Source organism: Manis javanica, chromosome 3 (assembly GCF_040802235.1).
Source record: "Manis javanica isolate MJ-LG chromosome 3, MJ_LKY, whole genome shotgun sequence".
NCBI lineage: Eukaryota > Metazoa > Chordata > Mammalia > Pholidota > Manidae > Manis > Manis javanica.
Genome location: NC_133158.1, coordinates 156432124 through 156456676, shown reverse-complemented (window position 1 = coordinate 156456676; position 24553 = coordinate 156432124). Strand labels below are relative to the sequence as shown.

At 34.4% G+C, this 24553-nt stretch overlaps 2 long non-coding RNA genes across 3 annotated transcripts in view; one reads left to right on the top strand and one right to left on the bottom strand.

Annotated features, from left to right (window-relative positions):
- Positions 1–4728, bottom strand: part of LOC140848220 (uncharacterized) — a 33351-nt gene extending 28623 nt beyond the window's left edge. Inside the window, exon 1 of the long non-coding RNA XR_012128781.1 lies at positions 4595–4728. This is a non-coding gene — a long non-coding RNA (uncharacterized lncRNA). The remainder of the gene's footprint in view (positions 1–4594) is intronic.
- Positions 1–24553, top strand: part of LOC140848221 (uncharacterized) — a 133412-nt gene that overhangs the window by 89568 nt on the left and 19291 nt on the right. The window lies entirely within an intron of this gene.

The following is a 24553-nucleotide window of genomic DNA, read 5'->3' as shown; positions in this document are numbered from 1 at the left end:
ATGGTCTGGATATAAAGGGAGGTGACGAGTGAACAATATCACTTTTACATGATCATGCATATCAGATATTAGAAAAACCAAAATGTAATTCTCTACTTAATGGGCTCAACTTCTGTGATTATCAAGGACAGAGTAAAAGTAATCCAGTCCACAATAACTATTGATAGAAGTAGAAAAAGATATAGGATAGAAGCTTCTTATAGATTGCACAGTACAAGTGTACAGTTCTCAGAGTTAAAAGGAGGCACTTCATAAGAATGGGCTTATTCTCCTAATTTTTCTAGGGGGACACAATTCATTCTATGGAATTGGAACCACCTCAGGAATAGTCTTTCACAGAATGACCTGCTGCCTCAGGCATCCTGGTGTGAGCAAGGCTCTCACAGTTCTAGTATTTTTCTTAATATTTAAGTGTAAATGTGTGACTGGATTAAAAAATTTCCCAAATTATCTGATGTAATCTAAGTGTTCCAAGTGTAAACTCTGAAGAGAAATTAAATTGTGTTTTGTTGAAAGATAGTGGTGTAGAGACTTATTACAATACCTTAGAAGTTTCCTGTCTGTCACAAAAGATTTGTTTTAAGGGACTGGATGATGGATTGTTGATTTCATAGAAACTTCTCTATTTTCAAATTTTTGATGTCCCAAATTTAATTTTACTAATGGATGCCCACAGAGCGGGTATGCTAAAGTGATATGGAGATAGGTAATTGGAAATGAAGAGGTGCACAATAATCTAGTTGCTCTAGACAAAAATTAAGGAGGCATTTTTTATTTCACTCGCTTTTTCATTACTGCAAATGCTCTACACTTGCTTTCAAAGCCAGTATAATGGTTCTACTGATTTCTTTACATCTCCACGTGAATCAGCCCCATCTTCTGTCATCTGGGCTACTGTGCAACTTCCCCGCCTCTGGCCTCCTGCTTTAGACACACTAAAATCCATACAGGGGCCAGAAAGAGTTTTTTAAAAAAGTTTCAGATCATGTCACACTCTCTTTAAAAGCCTCCATAGCTTTATTCATAATGGCTAAACAGGAAACAAATCAAATGTTCATCAGCCAGTGAATGGATAAGCAAATAGTACATTCATGTAATGGAATTGTTTCAACAATGATGAACTACTGATACATACAACAACATGGATGCATCTGAAAGGCTTTATGCTGAGCGGAAGCAAGACACCAAAGGCTACATGATTCCATTTATATGAAGCCTGGAAAAAACTGTGGGGGCAAAAGTTAAATCAGTGGCTGCTACACAATGGAACGTTTTGGGGTGATGGTCTTTTTGATCATCTATTTCTTGATTGTGGTAGTTACACAACTTTATACATTTGTTTATGATCATCAAACTGTTATGTACATGAAAGAGGTGAATTTTATTACATTCATACATGTGATATTTATATGTATATAACTGCCACATAATGAATGTAATAGATACGTATTCTGTATGATTATATTTAATTATATATAATTATGTACATTATGTATAAAGAAATATACATATGTTAGAGAAAGAGAGAGAGAGAGAGAGGGAGGGAGGGAAAGAAAGAGTGAGACTCAATTCCATAGAATGTGCTAGTTATTTCCTAGGAAAAAATAAGAGAATAAACCCAGTGCCACAAAGTACTTCCCTATAAGTCTGAAAGTTGTACATGTTAACTATAGAGTCTGTGAGCTTCTATCCAAAATTATATACATATGAAGTAAAGTATATCACAATAAACATGACTTAAAAAATGCATTCTATGGCCTCCTTAAACTTTTACTTAGAATAAAAGTCCATACCACTGACTTTGGCCTGTCAGGCCCTATATAAACTTGCTTCAGCCTGCCCTTCACCTCATTTCTCTCCCTGCCTCACTTGGTTCTAGACTATTTAGAGTGTTCTTTTACTTGTTTGATGTTTGGCTTTAAAGACAAATCAATCATTAACCTTTAAGAAGAAGATTTAATTTTAATTACTGAGGATTTCAAGTATAAAATTATATATTAATAATTCCTTTGCATAATACTCATGTTTTTCTCATAAAAATTAAAAACCCCATTTATAAAAACTGTTTTCATTATAATAGGCATCTTGATTCTCTCAGTTCATTGAAAGGGAAAAGAAGAGGCAGTAATTTTAAATATCTGAGATCATGTTCAACTTAGAAATCAGGTATTTTCTGTCAGTTAAACATGACACAAGAAAAGATGAAAAGATGAATTAATTTACATTAATTAATTAAACAGATGAGTTTTTAATATCTGTTATGTAACAGGATACTCAAGAGGGCCATTTTTCACTTTATAAAAATATGAAATTTGAATTTCATTAAATAACAACCCCTTCTATTTTATTTACAAGTATAAATTAATATACAAACATTTAATTACATATGTTCATGCATGTTGAATGTGGCCCAAAACACAACCACCCAGAATGTACACATATAAAGGGATAAGAAACTGTGTAGAAAACACATACATCTACACCCCCCACCCATATTTTATTGAGTTCTAAGAAAAACATAATTTTCTAATGGTGGAATCACATGGAAGTAAAAATTCAGTTCACATATCTAAATTTGATTTATCAATCTATAAATGCATTAAAACAGATTCACATAAATCACTAAAATGTCATTTAGAAAAAAAACAGTCACATCTATTTTTGATAGTGCACGTCATCACATCAGTCATATTCACATATTATGCACTCCAGGACCAGACAAAATTTTCAGCTAATGTGAAAAATAGCAGAACTACAAGTTGATTCTGTAGTGGGACTATGGGACTTGAATTTTACAAGTCTTTCATTTGACTTGTTGCATCTCTCCTTCCCTCTCTGTTTTTCCTTTCCTCCCTCCTTTACCTCCTTCCTTTCTCCCCACTTCTCATTGATTTTTAGCCCTTTCTTCTTAGGCTCACTGAAAAGATTATCATCGTTGCAAGATGTTTCTGGTTCATGGCTTTAGGATATTTTCAATTCACCTTAAACTTCTGTTGTTCAGCATGAATATAGTCAATATACAGATTGCCTGCTAGTGTGAGTCCCAGAATTTGTTCCATTTCTTTTAATTTCCTTTTAAAGAACCCAAGAACAGGATGACATTACTCAGGAAACATCTTGTGCAATGATGCCACATCCATCACTTGACTAAGAGCTTGTTTTTAACTTTCTAAGCCAGTGGGGTGACCTTCTGTTCCCAAGAGAGGGGCTGAAACACACTGGGCAAAGTTCTGGCTCTTGAGAATAGCTGTGCAGTGTTAGAGACCTTCAGGTGACTGACTGATGGTTTTCTTCCCCTCTAAGACAGCTCCTGGGAAGCTCTGGGATGCGACTTTAAACTGGAATGGCTCTTGGGAGCTAGGTTTGATATGGCATGGTGTCAAAGCGTCTTAGTCTGAAGTTCTTCCAGAAAGTCTGGTGAGATCTAAAATTTCCCTGGAAAACCAATCTGCTCTGACAACACAAAGAGGGAAGTATAAACAAGGAAAATATCAAGGTCAAGGCTTTCCTTTGTGCTTCCTGGGTGTAGTATATAATAGTGGTTAAAAGCTCTAGCTCTGAGGTTGAAATGCTCGGCTACAATTCTTAGTTCCACCCCTGCTTGCTGCATAACCAGCAACTCATATTCCTCTCTGTCAATAATAATAAGAGTGATAATGACAATAATCATAATATTTTTCCAGTAGAGTTGTGAAAATTAAACTAAATTAACACCATGCCTAGCACAATAAAGAAATATTATCTATTTAGTGGTGGTGTTATTGCTATTACTGTTATCCTAAGCCTCAGAAGATAATTTGGCTATCGTTGAGAGACCACTGGGGATTTTCTCATTTTATCAATACTGTAAGACTATTTTATACAGTAGTTGTGATAAATATGTATGTAGAGAGCCGAGTACATTGATAGAGTTCAAAACGCAAGTGAGTGGTGGAATTTAAAGTATTCATAACCAGTTTATATAGAGATAGGAAAATACTGGTTTTGAGTTAGTTCAGTTTTACAGATAAACATTTCATTTTCTTGGTTTTTATAATTAGATATGATATTTAAGGTCACCAAAATATTACTTACAGAGGAGGCAGCAGCTTAAGAAGTAAACTAAAATGTTATATTTTTCTGGTATAGCATTGCTGTGAGAAATTAGATTAAGGTAAGAAAAATAAAAATAAGAGTTCCTTAAGCATTATGTAATGCTTCTTACATAAAACGATAAAACGTAAAAAAAAATTCTGTTTCTTTTTACCACACAGACTTTCCTTTGGTTAAATTCTGTACTAGATTTAGGAACAAATTACTGACAATACACCTTCCAGCAATTAAACAGTCAAGTGTTATTACGTTGCTTCAATATAAAATCAATGGAAAAATCTTAACATTTTTACAACTATTTCCGCAACTTCCTTTTTTCCCTGATTATTATTTTTAATCTTATATTACTATTGGCTGCACAGACATGACACATTACTAAATACCTGTGAACACTAGAAGAAGGTTAAGCAAAGTTAATTTATGCAAGAAAACTCCAGCTAGAAAGGCAGGAAGAGACCTTTTTCTGTTTAATAAATACATTATTAGTACAGGTCATTTTTACCTGCTGCGGATTTCCAGGCATCCACATAATTGTTATTCTCAACTGTCTCTCCTCATGTTTTAGCAGAGCAAAACCACAAAGGACAAGTAGCTCAGAGATTAGGGAGCGCTTCTCAGCTGCCCCACAGTTCTGGGAGCGAGCGAGCCTGAAGGCTCTCCCGGAAGACCCAAAGGACGCAAAGTGCTTAGCAGAAACAGGCCTGCGTAATGTTTGTTTTGGATTCATTTCCTGGCTTTGTGATCTTGGGCAAGTTACGTATCTTCCTCTATTTCTTCGCTTGCAAAACAAGAGGACTAATACCTACCTTACAATTACTTTTTTTTAAATGAGTAGCAAAGGAGATAATGTTTGTAAAATGTTTGCTGAGAGCTGAAATGCTTATTCCACTTAAACTTACCACAATAGTGAAAAGTATGCTATTGGTTGGAACCTGGGCTCTCAAATGAGAATAATAATTGTCCTTAAAGCTCAAGGCTGTTGGGTGGGAGCTACTACCTATAAAACAGGTGGGGCAATTCTTGATACATTTTAATGCTTTTGTTTACTATTAGTCCACTAACCCTTATTTTCTTTCACTCAGAAACAGACAAATAGACATACTTACCATAGTTGCAAGAATGATAGAGAAATAAGATTAATTTTTAAAAATGGAATGAATAGTCACATATGTTTATGAATATGTAATATTTAAGCTCTACATCTTATGCAGTGATAAAACCCTTTCAGTTACAGAAATACCAACTGAAAGAAGTAATTTTGATCAATTAGGTTTGTATATTCCTTGGACAGGCTCATGGGAGTTCAAAAGGAGGTAGCTTTAGAGAGTCTTTCTGGCTCTGGCTGGAAATAATGTTTTTAACTGGAGGGTGTGTTTCATGACCTGATGGAGTTGAACTTCATCTTTAGTAATTGTTGTGGGCAGCATTAGCTTTTTGAGCATTCAGAGATATTCTCTATTATATCTCAGCAAGATTGTGTTGTATGATACATGTAAAATAAGAAGAGTATATGCTCTTTCAGATGGGGTGAGAATGATTTTATTCTATGTTAGAAAAACTGGGCCAGTGCTTCCCAAATGTTAACAAGTGTAGTGAGGATAATAAACTCAACCACAATAAAAATATTCCTCTGGTTGAATTTGAGAAATGCTAGACTAATTTAAACTCTAAAATAAGCTTTTATTGGAGCATTCCTCACAATCATTATCAGTGAGTACTGAGAATCTCTTAGGATGGAGGTACTATGGTTGGTTGCTGAGATTATTGGACCACTGAATCCTTTTCTTGAGGAGCTGTTGTTTGAAATACGTTTTGTGAAGTGCTGGGCTGGAAGATTATTATTGTGTTTCTTGTCTTCACTTTTAAATAGGGGGAAACAAAGTTCATCCAAAACCCAGATGGCATATGAGTTTACAGTTTTCTACCACTTTCCCACCTTGTTTGGTCAATTCCATCAGGGACATGCTTGTAAAGCTAGCTTATCAGAAAGCCAAGGATGGAGAAAAAAAGTAGCATCTGTGATTTAAAGTACCAGGAGGAAGAGACAGCACTCCAAAACAGCCTTGGAACTTTGAAATATTATTTGAGAGGGAAAACAAGAGACCTCCATAAAATCATGATGGGGATAATAATGACAATTGTCTGACAGTCCTCCAGGAAGGAGGGAAACAATAGAAAAAGAAAATCTCAGGGGAGAATCCTTCTGTTTTGCTTTTGTTTTTGCTTGGTTTTAGTCTTCAACCTTGACACTACTGATGTTTTAGACCAGATAATTCCTGGTTGTGGAGGGCTATGCTGTGCACTGCAGAGTGTTCAGCAGGGCACCTGGTCTCAACCCACGAATTGCCAGTAGTACCTTATCCCCTCTTTATGATAACCAAAGTGTCTGCAGACATTGCTGAATGTCTCCTGGTAGCCAAATCACCCCCTGTGGAGAACCATTGGTCTACCCCATTCCCAGTTTTCCCTGCTTTAGTATTAAAAGATGATTATAGGAACTTGAAAGGCATCATACTGTATCTGTTCACATTAGGAGTGCAATAAAACTGCAAATAAGTTTAAGAGGAACAACAATTCTGCATTGGGTCTTCTGTTATTTTTCTAAGTCTCAGTCTAGAAGTATGGGGTCACTATCTAATCTCCTAATAGCTGATTTATTTTCATTGTTCTGTCTTGCCATTTCCATTTAGAAGGATATTAGGAAAATGTTTACTTTCATCTCAAACCATTTAAGAAGGAAATTTCTAAACCTTTGCCTGAAAATATCTCTTGGCGGGTGTAATCTTTCCGGAATTAACAAACATTAGTCATTAAAATGAAATAAGTATTTGCCAAATATGGTGGTGGTTAAAGCTATAAACTAATGAAATAGGCTGGTATACAGTGGCTCACATATTTATATCTTTACATTCTTTTGAGCTCTAAACTCACAACTATTTTTCTGTTTCTCAATAGTTTTCACCTTTTGTACTGCTGTTTAAGACTAGAAGTAAAGCTGTTCATGATAGGTCAGAAAAGAAAGTGTCTGAAAATTAGCTTGTGTTTTTTTTTTAAAACACAATCTATGCTAAAAATGTGCATTACAAGATTTTTACTTTAATTATTACTTATTGTAATTTTTGACTTGAGTTCCTAGGACTGAACATTCACTTGGAAAAGGAATGTGGTGAATCTTAAGTTTATATTGACTTATACCAGATTTGAGTGATTACCTAAATAAAGGAGAAAAAAAAGAGAAATAACTAAAAAGAAAAAACACATATATTTTTTGAAAAATAGATTCTCAAAGTTTATATACATGATGTTCTCATGGAATAACAACTTTTGACATAACATCTTCTGCTTAATTAATATTCAATTATATATTTCCCTGTTTTAAACAACCTAGCTGTAGTACAGGCATAAATATGAGCCCTAAAGGAAGCTCTATCTTAACTTTAAAGAAATAATATTATTTCCTTTTGCTTTCCAAAGTTCTTTTTTGGGTACAGCTTTAATTAATGTGAAATATATTCACCAGCCAGTCATTCTTAGTGCTTATATTAGGCTTAAATAATAAAAAGCTTAAAGTCCATTTTTCTGTCTTTGAATTTTACATATGATTACATTTAAGTTAATCTTCTTTATTTGTTTTCCTTTTATAAAAAGGTACTCTGTTACCTCTGTCAGATTACATTAGAGGATTTGGGTGACATTCTTGTACTAGAGAAACTACAAACACTTCTACAGGCTATGTATTTATGCAGCTACAATGGGCATAATCCTATTTTTAAGAAGAATGAATAGAATTGACTTAAAAATAAAAATACCGTCTTAAAAATCACCTCCATTCTATTTAGTCCAATTAAAAAACATAACTTAAAAGCTTGTTGCAAACATTTACATTAGATAAGTCAGCACAGTCCCTTGCCAAAGGTCAAAAAGATTGCAGGAAAAATCCAAACAGAATATCAATTAGGACCTGACAAAGCAAAGGGAGTGGACATCTCAGATAAATTTCTTTCTGAATACGCATTTGCTCATCTCTGCTTAAGGGTTAAAAAAGAATTATTCTGGAATAGAAACGGTGACTATATGACCTGTTGTTTAATGAGTATTTCTAAACTGGTTTATAATTACCAAATCAATCTCAGAATATATTAAAAACCGATCTGCACAAGCTATGTACAAGTAAAAAAGGGAGCAGAGCACATTACCTGCATCGACACAAAGCATGGCAGAACAAGTATTTGTTTTTGTAGCTATTGTGGCTTTGGGAACAAGTAAATATAAACGGCAGGAAACACAAATGCAGAGGCGGTGCGACTGGTGGCTGTCAGGCAGCAGCGGGGCGGCCGTGGGAGCTGGATTCGCTTGAGATAAGCTTTGTCTCGGTTTGCGTAAGAGGCTCTGGCGCCGTATTAGGCCTCTGGGGCAACCACTCAGCGGGACAGGGGTAGGCCAGTGGTTTAGTATAGTCTGAGCTTTCCAATTCATAGAAAGCTCGCCTCCCTGTCACACTCTCACATTAACTCACCAGGCACGGACTTTTCCAGCTATTTATTCTCCTTGGGATTTTAGGTCTGTTGGCTCAGAAGAGTAGCAAATGTTCATTCAGAACCTAAAAAGTATAAAATGAACATGATTGAGAAGATACCAAGCATTTTGACATCTATAGATAAAGTACAACCACGGGTAATTTTGCAAGCTGAGTAATTCCCATTTTGGGAAATTGGTGTTTTTTTTTTTTATCGGTGGCCCTACCAAAAATGACCTAAGCTCAAACTGCATTTTAATGTAACTGCTATTGACTCAAATAACATTCCAAGTGTATTTCCAATCTAACGAGATGCATTCTTTTCTTTCTTTCTTTCCTTTTTTTGAGGGCTGACAGGGTTAATTCCATTTAGCTGTGGGAAGACTATGCTGTGGTGGAAACCCCATGGTTATTCCAAACGCATGACCATCAAAGAGCCAGATTAGCTGAGGGAGGAGCGAAAGGAAACTGTGCACTTCCTGTCTCTTAATAAAGCTAAGATTACAGAAGTATTTAATAACCATTGTGGGCTTTCATAGGAAATTGTATGGACACTTTTGGTGATTCGCTCAATCTATAGTTACCGTTGAAGATTGTTTATGTTTAAGCTAGCTTAGATACCTAGAAAGTGTTGTAAAACTAGGATCCTATTACGCATAGCACTGCTAAGTAATCAACTATAAAGACATTAAAAGTTCTTTTTGGATATCTCATTTGCACTGAGAAGAGTGAGTTGCAGCACGGCTAAAGAAACAACAGCAATTGTTTTATAAGCGCTGAGAAGGCAATAAACTGTGGATTCCTTATGTAGGTCCAAATGTAGCAGCTGGATTTGGCTTTATGAAGCATGAAAAACAGTTCCCATCTGGAAGTTGATGTTGAATAAAGATGCAACAGAAAGACAGCATTTTACATGAAACATTCCATACATGTCTAGCACAATCGTTAGTACTTTCTAGTTATAACTGAAAAAAAAATAATTGAGGATTGATGAATTCAGTATCAAATACCCAAAACTTTCTTAACCTTGGATGATGTTTTTTTTTGTTCATTAAAAACAACCCAAGCAACAGCAAAATTACTTTAAAATTTTCTTAAATAATTAGTAGTTTTGTAGTCATAAACACAGTCACTTATTTCTAAAGGTACAATCTCATTGGCAAAAATGATAAATTCTTTACTTATTGAAAACTATATAGTGATGTATACAATCCACTCTTTCATTATACAGCATATTATAAATGTTATTTTCTCTTTGAATAAATTCTCTATCTAACTTCCCAAGTAAGTAGCCTTTGAAATTATATATATGAACTGGATCTTCTGAGTTTATTTTACTATCCCTTTGCTTTTGAGGAGGAATATTGTCAAATACAAAATAAACATATAACCATAAAACCAATTGTAGAAGATTAGGATAATGCTTGTCAGCATGTTCCAATCTCTCCCTGAATTTATTATGTAAATTAAATCAAAATTATTGCTTACTGCCAACTTTTTTTAGTACATATTTTGCATTTAGCAAGGACATAATTTGCCCCATTTTGCAATTCTTTTGGCTCTATTAAAGTAGAGATTGAGCAAATAAGAATGTTGATAGTATTTATAGGCTATAAGGCATCATTTGATACATGTTACATCTTTGGATTGTGTAAGAGTTAAACTCAAAGACTCTATTGTCTAGGTTTTTGCACATTGGTTCTTTAAATCAGATAAAGATTTTAAGTCACAAGAGCCTTGGTCTTTTTCTTTGTTCTTTTTAAAAAGTGGCGCTTTTCAGTTACTGGTTTTAGATAAAGTCTGCTTTAGCATACCTGAAGATTAAAAATTTCTTAGTAGAATATTTGAGGTTCAGTGAAAATGAAATAAAGGATTAGAAAAAAACCTGAAGATGTAAATATATTAAAAATTTATTAAAACTTGACAGAATTTACTAGATAATATTTTTCTGAACTTCCTATTTTTCTTAAATGCTTATTTCTACATTCATCTACCAGTATAGAGAAGAATCAGTAAATTTTAGTGTTACTAGTTTTTCCAAAGTAACTTTTCTTTATGTAGAGGTCCACATTATTATGTTCACTTGATTGAAAATTTTCATGTTTTCATACTTATTATCTATGAAAACAGAGGATGGAGAAAATGGTTATAAAGTCCTTAGCATAGCGCCTAGCCTTAAGGACTCTAAATGGTGCTATTATGATCAAGTGATGGAGAATCTTTTTATTGTAGTGTCATCACTTTTCCTTAGGATGTTAGTTATTAACATTTAATTGTTATTTAATCTAACATCAAGGCAAATAATATTCAGAAAGTTAAAGAAATTTTGAGAAGTCAAAATAGATTAATAATTTGTGTATTATGAATCATTTATGTGAAATAAAAAAACTACTGGAAAATTTACCTTGTATTCTGATAACTACCCAAAATATTGATTTTTTAGCTTTTTGTTAAGCCCAAAATTCAATAGCTTAAATTTGTAACCTTCAAATATTGTTTCACATGTTCTAAAAATTGTATAATTAAAATCTGAAATGTGAATAAATATCAGTAATTATAAAGAAATATTTTTTATTTCCCAATATTATTAAGCATGGATTCTTTTTTAAAAACAGAAATGAAAAATCCTTTTTCCATATGTATTTTTTTTCAACAATCCTCCTTTCCAGAGCTGCATTGCCTGGGCCATGATTTTTACCCAGTGTTTTCTCTCCAAACCCAGTCTTGAAGATGGAGCTAAGATTGTATTCTTCCATAGAGCCTTTCTTCATGTTTCCATTATGTATATACTCTCTCACGTTTGGACTTGCAGAACTGGGACTGTCTCAGTTCCTTGGAGATACACACACACACACACACACACACACACACACACACACACATATACACACACATGTATGTATACATACATATATCCACATATACATATACACACAAATATACATGCATATATACACATATGTATACATATATAGATACTATGTATATATGTGACATTATATATGTATATATGTGATATTTCATATATATATATGTAGCTTTGACTTTGTATTTTTAATATTCTACTCTTAAGTCATACAAGTACATTTTGTAACTCCAGGCACATTGTAACTTCCTTAAAAGCAAACATTGTATTTTCACAATTTGATAGCTCATAATTCACAGCTTTGTATGTGATAGGTACACAGTATATATTTGTTGGTTTCTCTATCCTTGACAAAGTACTACATTAGTAATTCTTAGTGAGGGGTGTTTTTACCCCTCAGTGGACATTTGGCAATGTATGGAGACATCACTGCTTCTTACAAGGGATGTGTGTGTATGTATGTATGTGTGCATGTATGTGTAGGAGTTGGGGGTGCTGCCAGCATCAAGGCAAAGAGGTCAGAGGTGTCACTAAACTCCCTACAGTGCACTGGATGACCCACTTGCTTCCCTGTTGTACTCTTACCTAAACTTGCTGGGTATTCTCTTTTCCATTATTTTTTTCCCTTCTGGGATTTTAGGTCATTTGGCAAAAAAGTAGGCCCTAAGACAGCAAAAAATTATACAGCCCAGTTTCAATAGTGCTAAAGTTGAAAAACCCTGCACTACAATCACTTCCTATGGTCACACAAACAGCGAAAATCCACACATAATCTTTGGTATGGAAACAAAATCTTAAAAAAAAAATCTAAATAATGTGTATAGTTTTTCCTTTGTTCAAAATCTTACTAAATTTTACATAGAATGTGAAATATTACTTTTTTCTTATAGAAAAGTCTATTACTTTTTCCCCTGAATTTATATATTTAATGAACATGCATTTTATTATACAGATTTTACCATTTTGCCTAGTCATTTATTTTCTAGTTTAAAAACAGACACCCTGGAAGACAAAGCCAATAGAAGACACAGAAATCATATGTGTTTTACCAGGCATAAAGAAAATAAAAATTGAGGCAGTTCCTTAATTTTGCATGTTTCAGGAACATGACTTATTTCTATATTTTATGTTGAAATATTTTACTTGCTTCTTCCTCTCCCAGCTTAAACTCTAAACCTACCTCTACTTGATTCCTATCTTATCTTTTATAAATATGTAGCAAAGATTTCACTGAATTCAGTATTTGGGAGAGCTGTAAGCTTCAGAAAAGTCCAGTGGAATTTTTTTTTCTGAAGGAATTATAATGTCTCGCGGGAAGGAGATGTCACCTCCATCTAGGGACTGCGGTTAGTTGAGATTGCAAAGTAGAATTTTGAAAGCAGCATAAGGCTTTTACTGATTTTGTCCACGGGCTCAGTCATCATTTCCCTTCTTCCCCACACCCTGAGGCTTGTGCCAGAGTACTGGAACAGGACCTGTCATGATGGTCTCTGTCCCTTAAGCATAAGAAAGCCCCGTTTTGCAGCACAGTGCAATATTAGGTCAAGGAGGGAAGTGGCTGTAACAATATTCACCTCTATGTGAAGGATGGTGTATTACATATTTTCTTTTCAGGATTTGAAGGTGTTTTCTAATTTGAGAAGTGGAAATATCAGGGATGAGTTTCTAAATTTATCTTTTAAATACCTTTCTATCTTCATTTTTGGAATATCTCTCATACCTCCATAAAAACACTTACTGAGAAATTTTAGTATTGGTGATTTCTTACCAAAAAACCAGATAAAATTCTATGCCAGTGTTAACATATTTTAAAACATCCTCAGAATTGTTTCCTTAGAAAGTAAATTGTGAAAGCTATGGTTTAGTAAACTAAGTACATAATTTGCAGTATACAGTAGTTTTAAATTCTTAGGTCTATTTTGCACTATAGAAACATCAATGCGTACTTTCAGGATACCAAACTCTGTCATAAACACTTTAATTTTCAAGTAATAGACTTAATATATGTTGAGGCATGTCATGATTGTTAAATACCGTCAGCAAAAAAACTATGTATCCTGTTCCATAATACCATGATTTCAAGAAATAACTTTCATTTCCTCTGAGAAGCAATCTCAAAAGCCACTATGAAAGAAATGCATTTACTTAGACCGCACACTTTTATAACAAATGTGTACATTTTTTTTATAAATCCTGTTCTCAGTATTCTTAGATTAGCTGTCATCAATTTTCTCTTTTTTTCCCTCCTTCCTTCCTTCGTTCCTTCCTTCGTTCCTTCGTTCGTTCGTTCGTTCGTTCGTTCGTTCGTTCGTTCCTTCTTTCCTTCCTTCTTTGCTTCCTTCCTTCCTTTTCTTTGCCTCTCCCTCTCTCTCTTTGAATTTTTTCCTGGAATTCTTTATTTTTACGAACACCTGCTCATACTTGAAAAATAAAATATTTCAGCAAGATCTTTCAAATAATTTATTTCTCTCCTCCAGTTATAATTCTATGTATCCTAAAAATGCACATTAACTTGTCTTTAGAAGTATTTGTGTCCATTTTGAGCTTTGAGCTTACTCTAAAAAGGAATGACCAATGAATAGCTGAAGTGATGCTTTGAAGTATGGTGGCTATCATTTATCATTTTAGTTGGAGAAGAGACTACTGTTATATTATAAAAAGTGATCCCTTATTGCTCATATACATGGAAATGACTCACTATTTTGAAAATCATCTGTCTTACTCTTAGTGAGTCTGGTTTGGCCTGGTCAAACAAAAAATGTGAGTGCAGAAAAAATAATGTGGGCATCCTGAACGCCCCATGGTACTAGACTTTCAAAAAGAATCAATATTTAGGCTGTAGATACAGAAGAAGTTAATGTATTTAAAATTATGGGGTTAGATTGAGGGGAGAGACAATAGCTAAATATGGTTCCTTTAAGAAATTTAAAGACAAGTGCAGAAAAGATATAGGTAATATATATTAAGCTTTCTCCTAAATTGTTTCTTTTTTGTTTTGATTACCTGCAGAAACTTCCTGCTGCCTAAATGTTTTTTCTTTCTTTATGTGTATAACTCTCCACCCACACTATGAATGCCTGAGAGCAGGGATTGAATTTCATTCTTTATGTTCCCTGGACTGTATGACCTGAAGCAGCAAGTCCATTCACTGGAATAACCAGAGCACATGAAAAAAGAGTGCAAATATAGTAATTTTTGCAAAATCACCACTGAAGTTTAAAAAATACTTAAAAAAGTTTCAAAGCTACAGAACAGTATGGAAATAATATAACAAACACGTATGTAGTCAACACACAGATGTACCAGATGTTGACAGTTTGCCATAATTGCTTCAAATCATTTAAAAAAGTAGTCAAAGTCCTTTTTTACCTTCTTCAGTCTCCTTCACCTCCATCTCAATAGGCAATCACAGTTCTGATACTGGTGTGCTTACTTTCTTTTCATGTTTTTAAGTATATTTTAAGAGATAATCTATAAACAAAATAGTGCATTGTTTTTCAAGCTTAAAATTTACATAAATGGTACTGTACTCTGTGGGTCTTTCTACATCTGGTGAATTTAAAGTGTATAAAATCCTGTCTCATTGTTATTTTAATTTACATTTGCATTTCTCTGATTTTCAGTGAGATGGAGCAAAGTAATATAGGTTTATTTTCCCTATAAGATTTCTTTTCTGTTAATTGCCTATTCATATCCTTTGTCCATTTTTCTACTAAAAATACTCAGAATTACATGCATTGCCAATATTCTCTTTCTATTTATCTATAAATGTTCATAGTGCCTATAATGCCTTCATTGAACAGGTATTTTAATTTTAAAAGCATTTATCAATCTCTGTCTGATAGTAGATATTTTTGTTTTATTTAAACTGACTTTACCTATTTTGAGGCCACATGTCTTTGCCATATTTTTTTCTTTCCTCATGTAAGAGGTGCATTTAAGTCTTTTCCATCTGAAATTTATATTGGTGGATGGAGTGTTTTAGAAATCTTATTTTATTTTATCCCATATGGATAACCAATTTTCCTTGCCTTTTTCCTGGCCTTTTTCATTGCACTGTATAGCCACACATCAAATTCCTAAATTCAGCAAAAAAACTATGTATCCTGTTCCATATCCCCACAGTCCTGTTTCATTGATCCAGTGACCTATTTATGCACAAATACTGCATCATTTAAATTAATATGTTATTATATTATGTCTCAATAAGTACTAGAATAGGTGCTTTGCCATTTTTATTGGGCCATTCTTGGCCTTTTGCTCTTTCACATGGGTTTTAGGGTAAGCCTATTAAATTAAAACTTGTTGGTATTTTGATTGCATTTGCATTGGATCTATAAATTAGGGAGAAAATGGCATCTTTATGCTACAGAATCTTTCCAACTGTCAATATTGTCTACCTCTCCAGTTCTTAAAACCTTTTTTATGTTTTTCCTTAAAATTTGGTAATTTTCTCTATGTAGGCCTAACTCTTCTTTTGTTGGATTTATTCCTAACAACCCTATTGATTATACTAGTTTATTAATGGGTTTTCTTACTATAGAATAAATAGGGATTAATAAGTCTGGCTTCTATATCCATCAAAGTGCTTGAGTTGAAATCCCGACTCTACCACATGCTAGGTGTTTCTCAATTTACTTAGATGTAATTTGGGAACAACAATAGCTCTTATTCAGGAGGGTTGCTGCAAAGTATAATTGAGATAATGCATGCCTAGAATATAGTACTTAATTGATTTGAGTTATGAGTACTGCTCCAACTTCCATTACTCCTTAGTTTTTGCTGTTATAAAGGACATTATTCATTTTTGTATGCTAGTCTATAGTTACTCTTGCATTTTCTTGATGAAAATAATATCAGGCATGAATAATGACTTTTATTTTACTTTTTTTTATTTTCCTTATTTCTTCTTCTTGTCTTACTGTGTTAGCTAGAACCTCTAATATAATTCTGCTTATAAGTGCGCTGCTGCATCTTACTTAAATTAGACTTTAATAGAATATTTATTTCTTCTTTTGCCAATGGTTAATTATGTAGAAGTTATAAGCTACTCTTTCTGCTCATTTTATATATTTTTCAAAAAGTACAAATGAAACAAAACACGGAATATTTTCCTTCTGCCTGTAATGTTATTCTTCAGTCACATTCATTTCCCTGAATCCTATCTGTCTTCAAGACCCAGTCTGCTACCTTCTCTATGAAACCCCCGGCTTCTTCTAGCTGGAAGTAACATTTCGAGTCCCTTATCCATTAATGCTTTACAGAATCTCTCTTATTTGGACTTTTACATTGTGGGTTTTATGCATGTTTTATTCCTACTAATATCCTAAGATTTTTGAGGTTAGGGTCAGCATCCGTTTTGTTTTGAATTTCTTTTTCTGCTACTACTAGCAAAATTTACACTCAACAAGTGGTATATAAATAAATGAAGAAATAAATAATATCTAGAATTACATATCAAAAATGTCTAAGGCTTATTAGGGAAGAGGCACAAAATCAGAAACACATCCTTGTTTTTTTGCGAGAGCTTGCTATCATTCTTTAGAAAAGTTTGTGTGGCCACGAGTATACATATATATAATTAAGATTCTGCAACAAAGTAAGGATTGACTACTACTGTGATTTTTGATTAATTAACTGTACTAGAACATGTGACGAAATAGAAAGACAGTACAAGAGCACCCTCATGGGGACAACCAGGATGCACAGATACTTAATATCTTTCATCTTTACTTAATAGAAAACTTAAACATCTATTCAGCTTTATTCTCTCCAGCTTAATCAAGCCCATTTCAGGAGATGCTGTTTGGGGAAATAATTTTCAAGAAGTGACTGACTCAGATGTTTGTAAATATGACATTTTGCTATTTCCCTATTTGACAATAGGTTTTCTTTTAAACTGGAGGAGCAAATCCTTAGTGGAAAATATATGGCAGCGATCTCTATCATCATTCAGTTTTTGAGTTTCCCTTAGTTGTTTCATTCAAAGGGTTTTGCTCCTTTGGAATGTCTAAGTTTTTAGCATCTAGAGCAGTTGTCTTTGCAAATAGAAAATGTCTCATGTAAGTGGCAGACTGTTCTCCTTCAAGGAGAAATGCAATCCAAAGTTTTTATTCATGAGCCACACATAATATTCATACAAAAAATGTTCTAAATATATAAATATAACATGTCCTAAAGGTGATCTCCCAAGTTTTAATTTATGCCATCTTTGTTTTCTGGAACTTGATCTCTCAACTTTATTTCTCAAAATGTATCTGCAGAGTCTGCAGAAACCTGCAGACTAGTGTCGGCTCCAGGAGGCCAGGCTTCCAGCTTGCACTGACTTTCAGGCTCTTCCTTCAGGCAAACACCTGGAGGCAATCATCTGCAGATGCCAGTCTGCAAGCAGATGTATATGGGTAGAACAGCAGCACTTTATGCCATTAGAACAGCTGTTAGAAAAAGAAAATGAATGTGTTCTGCTTTCCTTTGTGTCATATAAAACTCCCTGAGAGCATTCTCACCTGGAACCCATTTCCCTTTTCTTCTGGTCTTGGCTTGTTTTAATAGGGAAAGAAAGTTGCCTCACTTATCCTTCCAGGTTAAGAGGAAGTTTGTTCTTCTTTGACATTAATCACCTTGGTTGAGAATGTTGCTCTGCAAGCATTCTTACATTTGCCTAAAATGTTTTCTTTTCCAGAAAGTGAGCTCCTTGAAGGAATTTCCTTTGACTCTAGTTACACCACTGTATGGTGCCTAGCACAAGTTGAAATACAGAGATCTCATAAATAATTATGATTTCCAATTTAATTGTAAGGTGCAGCTGAATAATTTTATTTATAATTAAAAAAATATATCCTTAGAGTTGGTTTAATGATGAGATTAATTTGGAAAAAGTAATATCTATTTCATATTATGTTTGAGAAACATATTGCTTCTTGACTTTACCACTTTTAATTAAAGCAATATATTGACCAGATAAAAAAATCATAGTAAAGAGCACATAAAACAACATTTGTTTTCTGCCTTACCTTCCCTCCCTTCAATTTCAGTACCTAGAGACAATATTTTTAATCGCTTCTGTTTAAGTTCTTCTCTTATTTAACTCCATTAGTACTAAATAATATGCAGATACTTCTAGTTCCTTGATTTATGAACTTAAGACACTATCAATTGTCCTCCCTTATGAAAGATGAGAATCAGCTTGCACCAACTTTATCTTCCTTCTCTCCCTGGACCAATTTTATTATTTTTAATTCTTTTAAGCACTCCTTATAATGGTGTTTTAGGTACATATATATTTGTTTTTCTCGGGTAAATACTTAGGAGTGGAATTGCTAGGTCTGATGGTATTATTAACTATCATTATTATTTACTTCTAATAATTACAGTTTTTTGCTTCTTTTGACTTTTTGCTCCTTTTAAATTAAAAAGATCAGTAAAATTAACCTTTGCTATTGTACATTACTATGAGCACTGACAAATGTATGCTGTCATATAATCATCATCACAATAAAGAAATTATTCCATCACTTCCCCAAATTTCCTGATTCTCTCCTGGAGATTTCTTTCTGGTTCCTGTTCCTGTAGTATTGTCTGTTTCAGAATGTCATATAAATGGAATTATGCATTTGTAGCCCTTTGAGTCTGACTTCTTTCATATTGTATAACGCCTTTGAGATTCATTCATGTTGTTGTATGTTTTGTAATTTGTTCTTTACATTCCTGAGTAGTATTCCATTGTAGGGGTGCAGCACAGTTTATCCATCTAGCAACTGAAGGACATTGGGTTGTTTCCAGTTTTGGCTAATTGTGAATATAGCTGCTTGAAACATTTGTGTACAAGTTCTTTTGTAAACATAGATTTTCATTTCAATTGGGTCAATACTTAGAAATGGAGTCTAGGTATGAGATAAGTGTCTACTTAACTTTATAAGAAGTGGTCAACGTGGTTTCCAAAGCAGTTGTGCTACCTGGTATTCCTAGAACAAGACAGCAGAGCTTCAGTTGCATTACTGAATTAACCATAATACCTAATACTTAATTCTATCTTTGCTACTTCATTTTGTTTATGGCAATGTTCCACAGTTCTTCCTTACCTTCTTAGTAAAGGAATCGTATACTTACCAGAAAACCAGGGACAAGCTGGGCTTTGAGTAAGTATATTTAGTATTTAATTTAAATGATAGCTTCGTTTACTAGCTCTCTGATCATGTCTAGCCTCTTTCAAACTCAGCTATCATGAATTTAAAATGAAGATAGTATGTTTCCATTCAGCAAGTATTTGCCAAGCCTATGTCATGTTCCAATCCCTGCTCTATGGAGTGGGGATACAGCAACAAATACAACACAGCCCCTCTCTCAGTGAATTGAGTGGGAGGTAGAATGTGTGTTAAGTCTTATGATGAAGACAAGAACCAGTTACTACAGAAGCATATTAAAGGCTCAACACACAGTATTATGGGGAGTGTTAAATTAAATACTGGCTTACAATGTCTGTCACACAGTAGATTCTCCCACTTGGCTCCAGTCAGTTTAAGATTCTGCCTTGGAATTCATAAATCCGAATGGCTAATGATATAGTTCTGCACTGTATTCAGTGGATTTGAATGTCATATAAATGGAATTATGCATTTGTAGCCCTTTGAGTCTGACTTCTTTCACATTGTATAATGCCTTTGAGATTCATTGATGAGGGGATTCAATTTTTAAAAAGGTCAGAAGTCATTTGTTGGCCAGGGAGACCTGGTAAGTGAGATAAAGATCTGTAAAGAAAATACCTCCAAGTCAATGAAACTGAGTTGCGCTTAAATGACTCTCAGGCCTCAGATTGGAGGGAACAAATCCAAATGTACACATATATTCTGGCATATCTGTCAAAATCAACCTCATTCTGCTAAAGTAAACTTTCAAATTTAAATTGTTTGACTTTAAAATGCAGCCTTTTCTTTATAGATATTACAATTCATTTGGTAAACCACTGTGGTGGACCAGTATGTATTTCCATATTCAATAATATCAAGGCACATATTTTCCCCTAGAATTAAGTATTAAGATTTTTATCTTATTGTAATTCTGAAATATATATTCTTCTTAAGTTGCATTTTTAAATATTTATTTTAGCTAACATTTATAATAGAAAATAAATGTTTAAGTGTTGGGCCTTTTAATTCTTGAGAAAGATGCCATCGCTCTTGATATATTGACACACTATAAACTTTTTAAAGAAAACAAACTCTGGACAATTACCAATGAAGGGACCAGTAGAATGCTGACCACATAGCAGGAACTTGTTTGACGAATTAGTATGTTTTATACTGAACTTGTTTATATGGTGTTGATATCTCACGTAATGTAAATTATTAAATTACTAGAAGTGATAGCAATCACTTCTTTCATTAAATATTAAGCAAAACCACCTGAAATTAAACCATATTGATAACTACCAAAGAGTTTCTATATAATCGTATATTCATAGTTACTAGATCCCATAGTCTTCCGGTAGGATAAGTCTTAAAGAATTTAGATTTTTTTCTTTCTGGAAAGAAAAACACAATATTGGAAGTCTGAGGATATGCTTTCTACTGTGGGCCAGTGGTTCTGAAGGAACTCTGGAGTGGTTCCTCAGTCATCCAGTTTTCATGCAAATGTCAAAGGTGCCAAATCGGAGAGGCCACTGGTGATGGGGTCTGTGTGCCTCTCAATAGTAATTCAGTTAAGATTCTATCAATCCAATTTTCTTTAAACTCAGTTGAGCACACATCAGCACATCTGAGTGTTTAGTAATAGATGGTAAGATTGTTCTCTTTTACCGCCCTTCCAGTAAGAAGAGCTCCACCACTTTGCTGATTCGTCATGATTTTCTTGTTGATTTACCATAAGCTGGGGTTCAGTGCATGGTTCCTGTTGTTCAACAAAAAGGCACCAAAGTCTCCCAATTTGGGAAACTACTTTCCTGTTTTATCCTCATGCCTCAATAAAGAAAAACAAATAGTACCTAGAATATTTATTTCTTAAAAATCTAGGTCAGAAAAATCAGTGACAGAACCTGTTGGAACTTACCTGGCAAAAGGGTTATCTTGTCCTGTACAGTTAAGGCCCTAGGCCTCCTTTTCCTGGCAAAAGTCTCTGCCTGGAACATAAAAACATAGCAATACATATATTTATATATATATATTGTTTTAGTGTCTCTACTTCCTGCTTCAGGTGCCTGCCCCTCAAGATTATCAAGTTAAGCTTGGACCTGTACTCTTTCTATATTATGTCACTAGGAGACTGAGTGAAAGGGTGGCTGATAGAGATTTGACTCTCAAATATGGACTTCTGATCTCTTGCCTAAAAATGAACTTCATCTCATTTATTATGAGAATTTTATCTGCATGACACTGAGTTTCAAAGGGGTTGGGCAAGATTAGAGGGCTACTAAATGGTTAGTAGTTAAATACATGGTTTTTCTTCTTCAAAGTCCAGCTGGTCTCTCTGGTTTTCTGCTAAACATGTTTTCTGTACTGAGAAGCTAGGCAAGAACTGTGGGCCATTACCACAAACTAAATGGCGCACTGAAGACAGAATTAGGTATCCAGCTCAGTGGACTCAGAAGTAGAATTAAGTCTGACATGTGTGATGATAACAGTTGGTATTTATAATAACTTTGTGTGGCATTATGTGGCATTATAAAGTCATTAATTAGTGTACATAATACTTCACTCTATGAGTCTTCATTACTGAATTTTAAGTACCTCAGAAACAACACTGAATCAGCAATTAAGCTAAGCCATGTGAGCAAACGGGCACAGCATTCCATGAAGTCGAAATGAACATTTGTGTTCTTTGGAGTAAGAACACAAAAATTAGGCTTTTCTTCATACAGTGAAGAAAACTTCTTTCCCCCTTCTCTTGGGCATCGTTTCTCATGAGGCAGCCAGACAATTCAATGAAGAATCCAGGTCAATGGATTTTTATATTTAAGTTAATTTTAGTTAAGTGATTAATTTTTAAAAGTGTATTTCTGATTTAAGAGGAAGCCATTGTTCACAATTTTATTATCCAGTGTTGTTGTCCATGTAAAATTTCCATTCCCTGTCTATGAAAAAAAGTAGAATAAATTTTCAAAATATCCATTCCTTAATTGTGCTGAAGTTTTCCAGTTTAAGAATACAGCAAGTCCAACCAAGATATATATTTACCTCAATATAAGTAAGTAGAGAAAAGAAAATAAAAGGACTTGGAGAATAGAAGCTGTATTTGTAATACCCAATTTTACTAGAATGTATACAATGTAGTGAATCTTTGTACTTCTCCTTTCACAGGGGAAGTGAACGGGAAGCAAAACACGGAATAGATATTTACTTTGTTTAAAGAAAGAGATGTCTGCTGAAACAGGTACATTCTAGTTTATGTTAGGCAGAAAGACAGAAATGAGCGGGATGAAAAGGAGAGAGGGCCCCCAAAGATGACTCAGGGAGTTGGTCAGATAGAGTCAGAGAGGCAGAAATGACTCAGAGAGTTAATCACATGAAGCCACAGGGTCCCAGAGTGACTCAGGAAATGTCCAGGGTCTACCTAGATAAGAAACATCAGAAGCACAGACAGAGAACAGCTCCTGTCCTCATTTCACCAATCAGAACAAGCCTGGATTGCTGACAACTGTCAATCAAGGACCTCTCTGCCCTGCCAAAACCACATAAAAGAAGCCTCAGAATGAGCATTCCGACCTGTCCTATCTTAGGCAGGCCCTCTCTGTTACTCCATGCAGAGTACATTAAAACTTTGCTTTCTTGACTTGGTTTCTTGTGTCACTCTATCTGACTTCCCTGTGACATGGAGCCGAGTTTCTTCCTTCCTAACAGTTACAATGGAATTTTGGAAAGGGAGAAGACAAATCGACATATTCTTTCCCTCCTATAACAAAGAAGCCCCAGGAGGTGATTGAACTCAGGGTTACAGCCTTAAGGTAACAGCACAAACAAGGCAGGTGAATGGGATTTTCCTCTGTGAGTTCTGGTTTTCAAAGGGTTTCCAGAAGCAGTAATTTTTGAAACCTGGAGAAGAGGCTAAAAGTCTTGCTTCTTCTGTCTGGTTAGGAGGAAGGAGGTTAATAACAGAAGCTGTGCAGGGCTCTGCTTTCACAAGGCTGCTGTCTCTTTTTGTCCTTCCTCAAATGAGGCAGCATTATTTTTAAATAGTTGAAACTAACACAGATGATGTTAGTAGTTCACAAACACTAACTGAATATTTGCGACTCTTTGAAAGATAGAAAATTTCAAGGTATTGGTTAAGTAGAAGACATCTAGAAGCTGTCAGGACTTTGTCTGGTGTAGTGTTATTACAGGTCTTGAAGCAAGAGAACATTTGTGCAGTGGAAGAAGTAGGGCCATTAGAAGTCCCTAGAGGCGCACGTGGCTTGGTGAGGGTGAGCAGTGCTGAAGATCACTAGCTGGCATGGCAATAATACCTGCTTTCTTGGTGTCTCTGACTCCAGTTAAGATGAATGAAAAGATGTCACTTTGGCTTTGGGAATTCTGTGTCGATTTGGCTATTAATATCACTTGTGAAGTGGGGAGCATACATGAGCTAGCTCTATGGCATTGTAAAGGAAAATGCAGTCAAAAACCTCTATAGAGGTACTGAGGGGGATGCCTTCAGTTGTGAAACACTTTTTTAAAAAGTTGAAAATAGAGTCACACATTTCTTCTCTTTAAAAATTGCCTGTCAAGTTAGCGGTGAAGTGTGAATGAAATAACCTAATTTGTAAGTAACTAAGTCAAAACAGAGTTTATAGGGCAATCAGATGCAACTATGGTCTAGCCATATGTTTCACTAGTGTATGGTTGTGTCATTCTATCAAGGCCATGTTTGTGTACCACTTCTGTAGGACTTTTAAATTTCAGAACTGCCTAGGCAAAATGTGTCTCAAAAAATTCATTTTAAGACTTCAGAAGAAGAAATGCAGACGGGCAGTGTTTATGGAAAAATGGTTGACCTTTCTACAAAAGAAAACCAATCAAATGAATAAAAACATTTCGACTCTTAGTTTAGAAAAAAAATATTAAGATATATAATTTAGAGAGCTGCTATTAGCAAAGATAAAGCAACCT